The sequence below is a fragment of the Zingiber officinale genome, chromosome 2B (genome assembly GCF_018446385.1).
Source record: "Zingiber officinale cultivar Zhangliang chromosome 2B, Zo_v1.1, whole genome shotgun sequence".
In the NCBI taxonomy this organism is placed as follows: domain Eukaryota; kingdom Viridiplantae; phylum Streptophyta; class Magnoliopsida; order Zingiberales; family Zingiberaceae; genus Zingiber; species Zingiber officinale.
The window spans coordinates 147630771-147643481 of NC_055989.1; positions in this window are offsets into that span (position 1 = coordinate 147630771).

Consider the following 12711-nt stretch of genomic DNA (forward strand, 5'->3'; position numbering starts at 1 on the left):
CCGAGCAATCTTCCGCTGTGGCTTTCATACCTCGGAGCCACTGCGCGCACTTCCTTCTCGTCCGCCGGTGTACTCTTCCGCAGCGCCTCGTCCCTCGGACGCACAGCGTGTCGTCCTTCTCGCTAGCTGCGTCTTCCGCTCGAGTACCTGTGCTCCTAAGCTCCTGCACACTTAGACACAAGGTTAAATACAACGCATGACCAAACTTAACTTGTTGATCACACCAAAACAACCTTGGGGTTCCAACAGTAAGAAATGAAAATTTTGCCCAAAACTGTTCAGCATTCTTAAGCTTAAAACAATGTATCCATCACTTTGATTCACAGCTTCAACATTTCCAAATAACTTTAAGTAAGAAAACTCATGAACCTCAAGCATATACAATTCTCCCCCACACTTAAAACTTCTCATCCATCTAAAACAATATAACTCATCAAATATTCATCCAAAACTCTCAATGAAAGAGTGACAAGCAAAGATGATCAAGATTTAGAATGCATAGATGAGAATGTTTCAAAATAATTGTGGAGAAAGAAATGGAAAATAATGATGGAACAAAAATTATAAATATCCTTTATTTCCACGCATACATATGTTATTGTCACTTTGAAAAGAAGCAAAGCAAGTTCTAGAGCTCAATTGTTATAAGTGCATGCCACACAAAAAAGAAAATAGATTGTAGGCTTAAAGTGGTCCTCTCTAGGTAATATTCATGCAATCACGCCTAATTGATCAAATTGGAATCACCACCAAATTAACCAATATCATGCAAGAAAAGCATCCAATCATGTCACATGATCTAAAATTGATGATCAAATTTAAGAGGCTTTTACCATCTTAAAAATATTACTAGAAAATTCTCATGGAGGATTTATTCACTAACATAGATGTAAACAAAACTAAATGCAAAAGTGTGGACGCAAAATGCAAAATGCAAAGTATATAACTAAAGAAATGCATAAAAAGGATTTATTAACAAAGCATGAATTAAAATGTAAAAGAAAATGAAATTAGAACAAACTCCCCTTTCATTCCGGTGGTCGAAGAAGATTTAGCAACAAAATCCACACCGGAAATGGAGTACTTTTGGTTGCAATCAATTTCTTTTTATTGACCATTTTTCCCTTCAAAGCTTTTTCTGGAGGTCTGAGACGGTTCAGTTCAAGCATCCACTCCGGAAGCTTGTATTCTCCTACAACATCAATAAAAGAAAACCCCTCCCATGTACATGTGGGGTAAAAAGAAAATAGGAAAATATTAGTGTGGGTAGAAAATTTAGCAAGGAATGAATCACAACTAATGAAATCAACAAATGGTACCTCTATTGAATTTTCTAATGAATCAAAAAAAATACTCACCTTATCGTTTTGAACGGTACCTGGAGTGGTGATTGTTACCTCTTCTTTATCAAAATATGGCTCAAGCTCTAGTTCTGGGGAATGCACATCTTCATGTGGTGATCCTTGGGTGCTTGGCTCCATAGCACAAGTCCCTACACTTTCATCCTCATCTCTTGGTGCTTCTTGAGGTAATGCTTCCAGTAAGCACTCCCCTACACTTAAATCATCTTCTAAATCAATTCCTGCATCATTTCCAACATCTAGAGCAACATCATTAGTAGAATCAAAATTATATTCAACTACATCATCACAACAATAAAAAGTACTTAAAGAATCAAATGAAGAAGTAGATGCAGTGTCAGGCCTGACAAGATCTCCACAATCCATCTCTTCATTGGCGTTTTGTGTTTGTAACTGATGAATAGATGATGCAATCTGATCTAACTGATTCTGTATATTCTGTATCCTTGAGAATTGTTACTCTTGGTGCTCATTCATTTGTTGCATAATCTCCTTGAGTTTCCATGTTGATTCATCCATCTGGAGATTGTTTTGTTGAAAAGATTGTGGCATAAATGATGTTGAAACTTCTTGAAACCCATATGAACTCTGGTAAGCTGAATATGGCTGAATAAATGGTCCTTGTGCATTTCCATACCTGAAACATGAATTATCCACCCAATTAACATTAAAACCATTATGAAATGATTCATACCTATTTTGTTGATCCATGCTTGGGTAAAATTGATACTCAGGCTGAAAATGATAATTCTCCATTCCACCTCCAAAATCCTGAAAATATGGATCCATGCTAAAGAAATCTCCTGTTCTTCACTTCAACACTAGAAATCAATGTTAGAAGACTCAAAAGCATTAAGTTTCAATCACATGAAAATATGAACAGTAAAAACACTTAAAAATTCAAGAATAAACCAACATGAAAATACAAAAAGAAAACAAGCAATCAAATCAATCAATATGCTAACAAATAAAATCAATCAATGCTCAATCTAAAATAAACACATATTGCTAGTTATTTCCCCGGCAACGGCGCCAAAATTTGGTGTTAGCCATTTTCATGTCACGTGGTACATCAAATTAATTAAAATTGAAACTCATTAAAATTAATACAAGCGTTGTAGCAACGAGTCTCAAGTCGTATTTTTCTTTCCAAGGGTAACTAATAAATGTGTGAGTACTCTAGAATTGATTCACATAGCAAATTGAATTCTTCTTCAATTGAAACTAAAATCAAATAAGGTTTACTCTTCTCTACATATCACTCTCTTCTTTACTTGATCACCTTTCTTCCAACCAAATGAACATCACTTAAGTGAGGATTTTTATGCATCATTGAATCAAATGGTTCAATTCCTATCTTCACAATCCACAATCTCATAACAAGGTACACAATCAAATCTCAAGTTAAGTTTTTCTACAATTAAGCTCATTCACAGAAATAGATGAACTCATAAACTCCTTAAACAGAGGTAACAATCAAAACTAAAGTTGATCCATCTTCATTTAAGCAAGATCACAAGTTCAAGAACCAAAATCAGAGCTAAGAATTACTAACTACATTACAAGGGCCTACAACTATCAGCATTAGTAGCAGAATAAACCTAACAGCACTAAGGTCAATATCAATATCAGTATCAGGTCAATAATCTGGGTTTGAAAGCAAGAATTCGGAATCAAAAACATAAAATCTCAACAGAAATTGAAATTGTAAAGGTAAGTATCAGATCTGAAGATCTGAGCAAAGTTTGAACACAATTCAAAGACAAGATAAAGAAAAACAAAACCTAAACATTCCACAAACCAAATCGGAACAAATCTTCTCCACTTTGCCGAAACAAAGGTGCTCTCGGAAACCTCCCCTCAAACACCCAACAAGCAATCTCCAAGCGCTCTACTATCACCAGTTAACGTTCACAGCTATTGGAAACATCCCCACAAGCTCGCATCTGACTGGTATCACCATCAATCGAAGAAAACAGAGCTTGACTCTGTGAATGCGCAAATCAGATTGATCGGCCAAATCTATCCAATGTAGCTACGGAATGGAATGTGGAAAAGGTACAGAAACTCCAAGAAACCTCCCTCGAAGCTCTGGTGGATGCGGAAATCACTGATCGGAAACCTCCCCGATCGGCAATGTGGCGGTGGACAGAATCAAGGCGTGGCTAAGAAACCCCCCTTGGCTGCTCTCTGATCGCTGGAAGATGAACGCTGAAGCTTGATGATCGTTGTCGGAGAAGAAGGCAAGCTCTCGGATCTGAATTTGGGAATGGGAACTTCGGCGTCACGGCGGAGAAGAAGAACACTGTAGCTAAAATCGCGAGCCGAGTCCGTCTTCTGCACTGTAGCTTCTCGCTATTTAAACAACTCCCTCTCTGATCGGACGGCTGAGAAACTTCTGAGCTAAATCAACGGTGAAAGTTTGCCCAAAATATGATCTGAAGGTACTGATGTCAATCTAGGGTTTGGATCTACTCTCCTGTAGGTTGGATCGATCAGATCATCACTGGATGGTCCAGATCCGCCCAATCTTCAATGAACGGTCCAGATTAATCCGGCTGGGTCAATGGCTGGATGAACTCAGATCTGGATCAAAACTTCTGGATCTTCATAAATGGCTCAGATCTACTCCCCATTAAGTTGGATCGGCCAGATCTTCAATGGATGGTCCAGATCTGCTTGATCTTCAATGGACGGTCCAAAACACTTCAAGGCTTGATCGCTTCGTTTAGCCTTAGATTTGAGCCCAAGTGTAGTCTGATTTGATCGGGTCCATGACCCTTTTGATGCCTACAAAATAATAAACAAATATTAGCATCAAATACCATAATTATAAGTCAATTTACAATTAAGTCCAAAATCAAATGCAATATTGAGATATGATACTAATGTAAGGTTAAACTATGAATAAACCAATAAAAACATGCATTATGATTCAAAATAATATAGCCAAAATCATGGTTATCAGGCTCCACCTACAACTGTAGTCCCTATCAATTTATAGATGTTTCCTGTCACCTTTTGTCCTTTCATTACCTTCAGAGCTCCCTTGCTGACTTCATCACCCCGCTCACTGATTTGTAATTACAACCAATATCATCCAGTGTGTCTAGTGAGATCAAGTTCTTCCTTAGCTCTGGTATATATCTGACATCACATAGGATTCTGTTCACACTATCAAACATTTTGATTCTGACGTTCCCTATGCCGATAACATTACATGACACATCGTTTCTCATCAACACTGAACTAAAATTCACTGTCCTATAGGTGTCAAACCAATCCTTATTTGGAGTCATGTGATATGAACATACAGAGTCTAAAATCCATGCATCCATCAACTACTCCGAACTCGACATAACTAATAGCATATTTCCATCATCGCTCTCTGAATTTTCCTCTTCAACTATGTTTGCAGACTTTGTCGAACTACCTTTGTTCTCTCCTGTTGGTTGCTACTCGGAATACCGTCCTAGTTTCCCTATACAAAAATTTGTACAAGTATAGAACTATCCTAGCAACCCATGTGTTCTACTAAAGTTAAATTTGGATTACAAACGATGCTTAACATTATTAACCCAAATTTTCCCTTTAAAAGTTAAACTTGAATTGAGAACGAAACTTAACATTCTTACTTCAAGTTCAACTGATCTGATCTTCCTAAGTTAAATCATATTACAGAAGTTGATCAAATATCAATTTCAAGGATCAACTTCCAGGTCAAACGTGGCGAGGCACTAGGCCTTCTTGGGTATGAGATCATCCACCACTGGCTAGACAAAGCCTTTCAAAGAAATCGGATATTTAAGCTTCTCACAGTAAACAAGGTTTAACAATAGAGACCTCAATAGAAACACATTATCGAAACATGAAATCGAAATGAAAATCAATAACAAAAACGATAATTAAAATCGATAACCTCTTGTGTTTGGTTTTACAAGATTTATACAAAAAGGATGCACTAGTTATGATGCGGAAACTTATAACTAGTTATACCTTTCATAGCTTATAGACCTCTTGATCTTCTATTGTATTCCTCTTCTTATCTCGGACGTCGTGTGGGCGACGATCTACCAAGACGAGAATCTACCCAAGCCTTCTTCTTCCTTCCAAGTTTTAGCCACTAACTTTCTCCAAGAGATGATGGAGTTCGGCTACCAACTTTCCTCCAAGGGATGCTAGACAAGAGAACCTCCTTCTCTTCTTCTTCTTCTTCTCCTTTAAGCAACCAACCATCAATGTATCTCCACACCAATATGTCGCCGCCCACCAAGAGGGAAAACAAAGGTGAAGAGAGAAAGAGTAAGGGTCGACCACCACCAAGGAAGAGAGGAGAGGAATAGAAGATGTAATGTTATGAGGTGAGGCACCTCTACCCTCTCTTTTATATTCCTTGGTATTGGCAAATAAGGAAAGTTTTAAACATAATTAAAACTTCCTTGTATTCCTTGCCAATGACTAAAAATGAAAGTTAAAAAAAAAAAAATTAAAACTTCATTTTCTTCTTGTCATGGCCGACCACATGCTTGTTCTCCAAGCAAGGAAAGATTTTAAACAAAAATTAAAATATTTCTTTTAAAAATCCCTTTTGTGGATAGTTCTAAAAGGAATGTTATAGATAACTACAAACAAGGAAAGATTTCAAATCTATCTTTTACTCCTTTGTAGAAAGCTATAAAAGGAAAGATTTTAAAAATTTTAAAATTCTCTTTTAAATCCAATATAAAAGGAAAGTTTTCAAATAAAAACTTCCTTTTATGACTGATCTAAAAAAGAAAAGTTTTATATTAAAATCATCCTTTTAATAGATCTCTATAAAAGGAAAGATTTTACAAAATAAAACTTCCTTTTGAATTCAATGTGGTCGGTCACCATTGCTTGAGCTCCAAGCTAGGGCCGGCCACAACTTGAACCCATCTAACCTTGGTTTGGTCGGCCCTAGCTTGGGCTCCAAGCTTGGCTTGGCCGACCACCTTAAGGTGGGTAAAAAGTTGGGTTTGGGTGGATATAAGACTTTATAAATAAGAGACTACAATAGGGACCGAGATGAGGAATTGGTTTTGATCTCCCGATGAGCTTGAGCTTCTCGTGTTCGCCCCGAACACCCAACTCAAGTTCATCAATAATATCTCATTCCACTAAAGAGTTATTATTGCACTACGGCACCAATCCCATATTATTATATGGGATCCTTCTTATCATGTGCGTGTTAGTCTCCGTGTTTAAGATATTGAATGTCCACTAATTAAATAAGTTACTGATAACTCACTTAATTAATATCTAGCTCAATGAGTAGTACCACTCAACCTTATCGTCATGTCGGACTAAGTCCACCTGCAGGGTTTATATGACAATCCTTATGAGCTCCTCAAGGGGACATCATCAACCTAGATTATTAGGACACAGTTTTATTCTATAATCAATAACACACAATATAAATAATATCATTTCCCAACTTATCGGGCCTATTGATTTAACGAGTTAAATCGCACCCTTTGATAAATCAAAGAAATAAATACTAAGTATATGTGCTTATTATTATATCATGATTAAGAGTACACACTTCCATAATAACAGAGGTATTGTTCTTTTATATAGTCAGTATAAAAAAATACTACCTCAATTGGTCCTGCTCAATACACTCACAGTGTACCAGTGAAATTTATTAGTCAAGATAAACTAATACCTAATTGCACTACAACCACTCCAATGGTTTATCTCATTCCATCTTGGTTATGAGCAACTATTTATAATTTATAAGGATCTGATAACATGATCTTCTGTGTGTCTCCTCACACCATGTTATCTACAATATAAATTAAATGGACAACTACACTTAGCATAAATGTAGGCATTTGACCAATGTGATTTTTATATGTTTATACAAAAAACTAGTCTTTTAGTATACACTCTAACATCTGCAACATATTTTTTTTATCTCTGGACAATCTCTCTTGATATGAACTTTGCCTCAACATTTGTAGTATGTGATCACCTTCTTCCTTCTTGATTTAGGACGAGCTTGGTTATTGTTGTCAGATCCATTTCGAGATTTGCTCCTACTACACTCTTGGTTGTTATTTACCACAAGTCCTCCCTGAGAAACTTCATCATTTGTTTTCTTCCTTTGGTGAAAATATAGCAACACACCTGTGATCTCCTCCAATTTAAGAGTTTTCTTACCCCACATCAAAGTAGTAACCAAATTCTCGTATGTAGGAGATGAAGGTAGAGAATTCTACAACATCAGTACCTTGTCTTCGTCTTCGATCTTCACATCAACCCACTTCAGATCGCTCACAATCTAATTGAATATGTTGATGTGCTGGCTCATATCAGTTTCCTCTGTCATCTTCAGCCTGAATAATTTCTACTTAAGATACAATTTGCTTGTCAATGACTTTGACATGTACCGACTTTCTAGCTTTTGTCAAACTGCTACTGGTGACTCCTCGTCCATGACATGATACATCACATCATCCGTAAGACAAAGCCTGATTGTTGTCACTACCTTCGCCTAAAGTTCTTCCCAATATGATCTCTTCATGCTTTTCGGTTTCCTTTCTCCTAGCGCCTTCACCATGCCTTGTTGCACCAACAAGTTCTTGATCCTTCTCTGTTATAATCCAAAGTTTCCGGTTTCACCAAACTTCACCATATCAAATTTAGCAGAAGTCGTCCTCGACATATTAAAGAAATCCACCAAAACATATAGCTCTGATACCAATTATTGCGCAAAGAAGAGGGGGCAACACCTCTCAACCTCATGGTTCAGAAGAAGATAAAGAGAGAAAGAGATCGCGCGGAGCAACAAGACAAAGACGCACAAAAGGAGAACAAACACGAGGAAGGAGAAGAAGAAGAAGAAGAGGAAGAAGAAGAAAAGTTACTGTGGTTTGGCGACGTGCCTACTCCACAAAATGACCGAAGGTTTATTAGAATTCTCTATACACAAGAGAATCATATTACATGATTCTTGCGATTGTTGTTGTACAGTAGATTTACAATGATCCCTATAAATAATGCATAAACTCCAGACCCAATAAAATCATAATAGAATTTTGTTATGAAAAATCGTAATAGAATTATATTATGAAAAACCGTAATAAAATTCTGTTATATAAAATCATAACAGAATTTTATTAAAAAAATCTTAATAGATTTTTCTTCCATAACATCCATTGTATTGACCTTCATCCAAATATGAGTCATCCATCAACAGAGAGGTTGTTAATCTAAGACAAATAAAACTTACTAAAAATCTCTTTTTGTCATAAGCAGAAAAGCCTCTTACAAGCGTTGAAACATAGAACAATGAAGACAGAAAAGAATAATTGAAGTACAAGTGTTATTATAAAATAAAGAAGATCAAAGCTCTATTTATAGTTTACTGGTTGAAACAAGTCATTTGCTTACGTGGCATCTCCGGGAGCCTATACCCTCTCCGAGCGTCCCTAGCGAGGTAAACTTTATCTCCATGCAACAGCTTAGAGATCAAAATTTTCCATGTTCGAGCGCCTGGACCATGTCCTGCCGCCCCGATCATTGCTGACATATACCATAAGGTGATCCACAGTAAGAATACTATGACGAGGCATTGTTAGGCGCCTTGGTGGTCCGGGTGCTCGGATCAGTTAGCCATATGCTGACCATCCGATGCCTTCTCATGTCGCTGGCTTCTTCTTAGGTCGCTTGGGTGATCCTCTGGTCTTCTAGAGTTAAGCTCACCTTAACCTAACTCCGGCATTCTCCTCGAGTAGTCTTCTACTCCGGCTTATCGTCCGTCGGAAGTATCACGCCCGTCCTTCTCGCTCTACTGGTGTACTCTTCCGTAGCTTCTCGTCCCTCGGATGCACCGAGCCTACTGACCTGATTCTCATGTTATCCTTATCGTCCATTGCGTCTTCCTCTCAACTTCTTACATTTCTAAATCCCTGCACACTCAGACGCAAGACATCAAATACACAAAGCCTAACTTGACTTGGTTGATCACATCAAACTAACACGGGATACTGACAGTGTCCCCCTTTTTGATGTGATCAATCCAAGTTAAGTTAGGGCTTAAACCAGGACAGTAAAGTGAAATGACTATGTAAAATTTAAATGTAATAAATAAATATGCACCATTTAATGAATGCAAGTAATAAATTGAGAAAAAAATATTTCTCCCCCCTTTAATCACATTAAAAGTAAGGGTAAATATTCAAAAATAAATTTGAAATTAATTTTAAGGGTTAAACATACAGTTATTAACCCTTAGAAAAATTTGAGAATTGTTTTTCAAAAATCTAAATTTTTATGATTAAAATCCAATTTTTGAAGATATTTTTTTAAAAAATATTTTTATTATTAGAAAATTTTTGAAATTTTTTGTCACAATTAAACATATGTATCCAATTTCGAGATAAAGTTTTCACAAGAAAATAATATTAATATTAGTGAAAATTAATTATTTTACTCAGTAAGGCTTATTTGTAAAGAAAAAAATACTTACAAAATCAATTTTGAGCTCAAAAAACCTGGAACTATTTTTAAGTATGTAAAACAGGAAGTATGTTTGTAAAAAAAATAATTCTTCAAAGATTTACTTTTTTAAAAATTTTAATATTAAAAATTAATATTTTAACAAAAAAATAGTATAAAATTAATTAATGGCCACAAAATGTTTGAAAAAAAAATCCAACAGAGGACATAATATTTTATCAAAAATAAATAAACTTTTCAAAAATAAATCTATGAAATAATTATAATTAAAAAAATATGTTTTTTTTTTGAAAAATCATTAAAAAAATAATATAGTGGTCAGAATATTTCAATTTTTTGTAGTAGATAATATTTTTATTTTTCACATATAAAATTTTGAATAGAAAATATGACTAGAAATTTGATGAAATAATTGATTTTACCAAATAAATTAAATCTAGCATGCATATGAAATTAATTTATTGAGCTAAACATGATTTTGATATCTAAAATAAATTATTTTCTACTGAATTAATCAAATATTTTTTTAAAATTAATTTTCTATCTATTTTTATAATTTGACCTTTATGATATCTGAAATATCAATTAAGTCTATCATAATTTCTAAACTTTGAGTTTTAAATAGAACTTAATTTGGGCATGCATCATTCTTTTTCAATAATTTTATTTGATTTTTTAATTTTTTATTTAAATTTCTAATTTATCAAAATATTCTAAATAATAAAATTTTGCTAAAGTTACTTTTAATTCTAAGTTTTCCTTTATTATTTTTTCATTTTCTATTTCTAATTGATAAGAATTTCTAGCAAGCATTTTAACAAATTTGTATAATTTGTCAAGAGGTAGAGATTGTACATGATTTATCTTGTCGATCTCATTATTCGACGCTCCCCCTTCATTATTGATTCCCTCCGAGGTAGCTTCCCCTTCTTCGATACTTATTTCGAATGAACTTGCTTCGTTGTTTTCTTGGTGACTTGCCATCAGTTCAAGTCCGATGTAGGCTTCAATTTCTGACACTGACGACGATGATTCATCTCACGTCGCTTTTAGGTTTGTATGTTTTGTCCGAGTTGGTCTTTTGTTCTGATGCTTGTCCTTCAATTTTGGAAAGTTATTCTTGATGTGCTCTTTTTCTGCACCTTTCATTTACTTCATGAATGTTTCTTAGCTAGCGACTTGTTAAACTTGTTAAACATAAGGAATTTACTAAACTTTCGTACTATAAGTGCAACCTCATCTTCATCGAGTGATGTGTCTAAATTTGGTTCGTCCTTCTGGTTAGCTTCAGTGTTAGGTTATAAGTCGTCTTTTTTTCTTTATTTCTTAAGCCTGCACATCTCAATTCGTGAAGTTCAAAAGTAGAAAACAAATTTTCTAATTTACTAACCTCAAGATCCTTAGAGATGTAAAATGAGTTGACTATAAATGTCCACTCGGGTGTTCTCGGAAATTCATTTAAAGCTTATCTTAACAAATCTCGGTTTGTTATCATTTCTCTGAGATTCGTGAGTCCAGTGATCAACTCCTTGATCTTTGAGTGTAGATGTGCGACTGATTCACCTTCTTCCATTCGAAGGTTGCCGAGTTGGTTCCGGAGAAGATCCCGTCTTATGAGTTTCGCCTCCAAGGTCCCTTCATACAACTCCAGGAACTTCTCCCAGAGTTCATTGGCTGATCTGTAGGCATCGATTCTGTTGACCTCATGCGGCGGTAACATGCTTAGGAAGTAAAACTCTGCTTGTCCGTTTGCTATGAAATTAACTTGTTCTTTCTTTGTCCACAAATATTCTTCTTTTTCTTCTCTTTGTGAATCTTTGGGAGTTACAAAATCGTATTTGATTATTAACAAAATTTTAAAATCAGTTTTTAAAAAACCTCCATTAATTTTTTTCCATATGACAAACTCCTCAAACTTAGGCGGGTAGATATTTGGTCCAGCCATTTTTTTAGTGCTTGGTCGACGGTTAGTCCCTCTGAAGCGTCCTTGCTCTGATACAACTTATTGGTCCCATGCGGCAGACAAGAGAGAGTGAATTGCTTGAAAAAAAAATATACCCTTCTCGATTCTTTCGATTTTATATTAAAAAATACTTGTTAGTAAAACAAAATTAAATTGCATAGAAATGAAAGAGACTACTGGATTTTATTTGGTTACAACTGCGGAGATTGTTAATCCAAGATAAATGAAACATACTAAAAATCTCCTTTCATCGTAATCGCAAAAGCCTTTTACAAGCATCGAAAGCAGAAAACAATGAAGATATAAAAGAATAATTCGAGTACAAGTGTTGTTATGAAATGAAGAAGACCAGTGCTCTATTTATAGTCCACTGGTCGAAACTAGTCATTTATTGACGTGACATTGCCAGACGATCTCCTGGCGCCCCTAGCAAGGCAAACTTTATCTCCATGCAACAGCTTCGCAACGGTTTGGAGATTGAATTTTTCCATGTCCAGTCATTGCTGACATGGAGCCGAAGGTGATCCACAGCAACGACACTATGACAAGGCACTGTTAGCCGCCTTGGTGGTTCGGGCACCCAAACCATCTAGTCTAGGTGCCTAGATCAGTCAGCCATGTGTTGACCATCCGACACCTTATCTAGTCACTAGCTTCTTCTCCGATTGCTTGGATAATTCTTCGACCTTCCAAAGTTGAGCTCATCCGAACTCAACTCCGGTATTCTCCTTAAGCAGTCTTCCGCTTCGGCTTCTTGTCCCTCGAAAGTGTCGTGCACGTACTTCTTACTCGACCGGTGTACTCTTCCATAGCTTCTCATCCCTCAAATGTACCGAGCTTGTCGACTTAATTCCCATGCCATCATTTTCGTTCATTGCGTCTTCCGCTTGATTTCTTGCATTC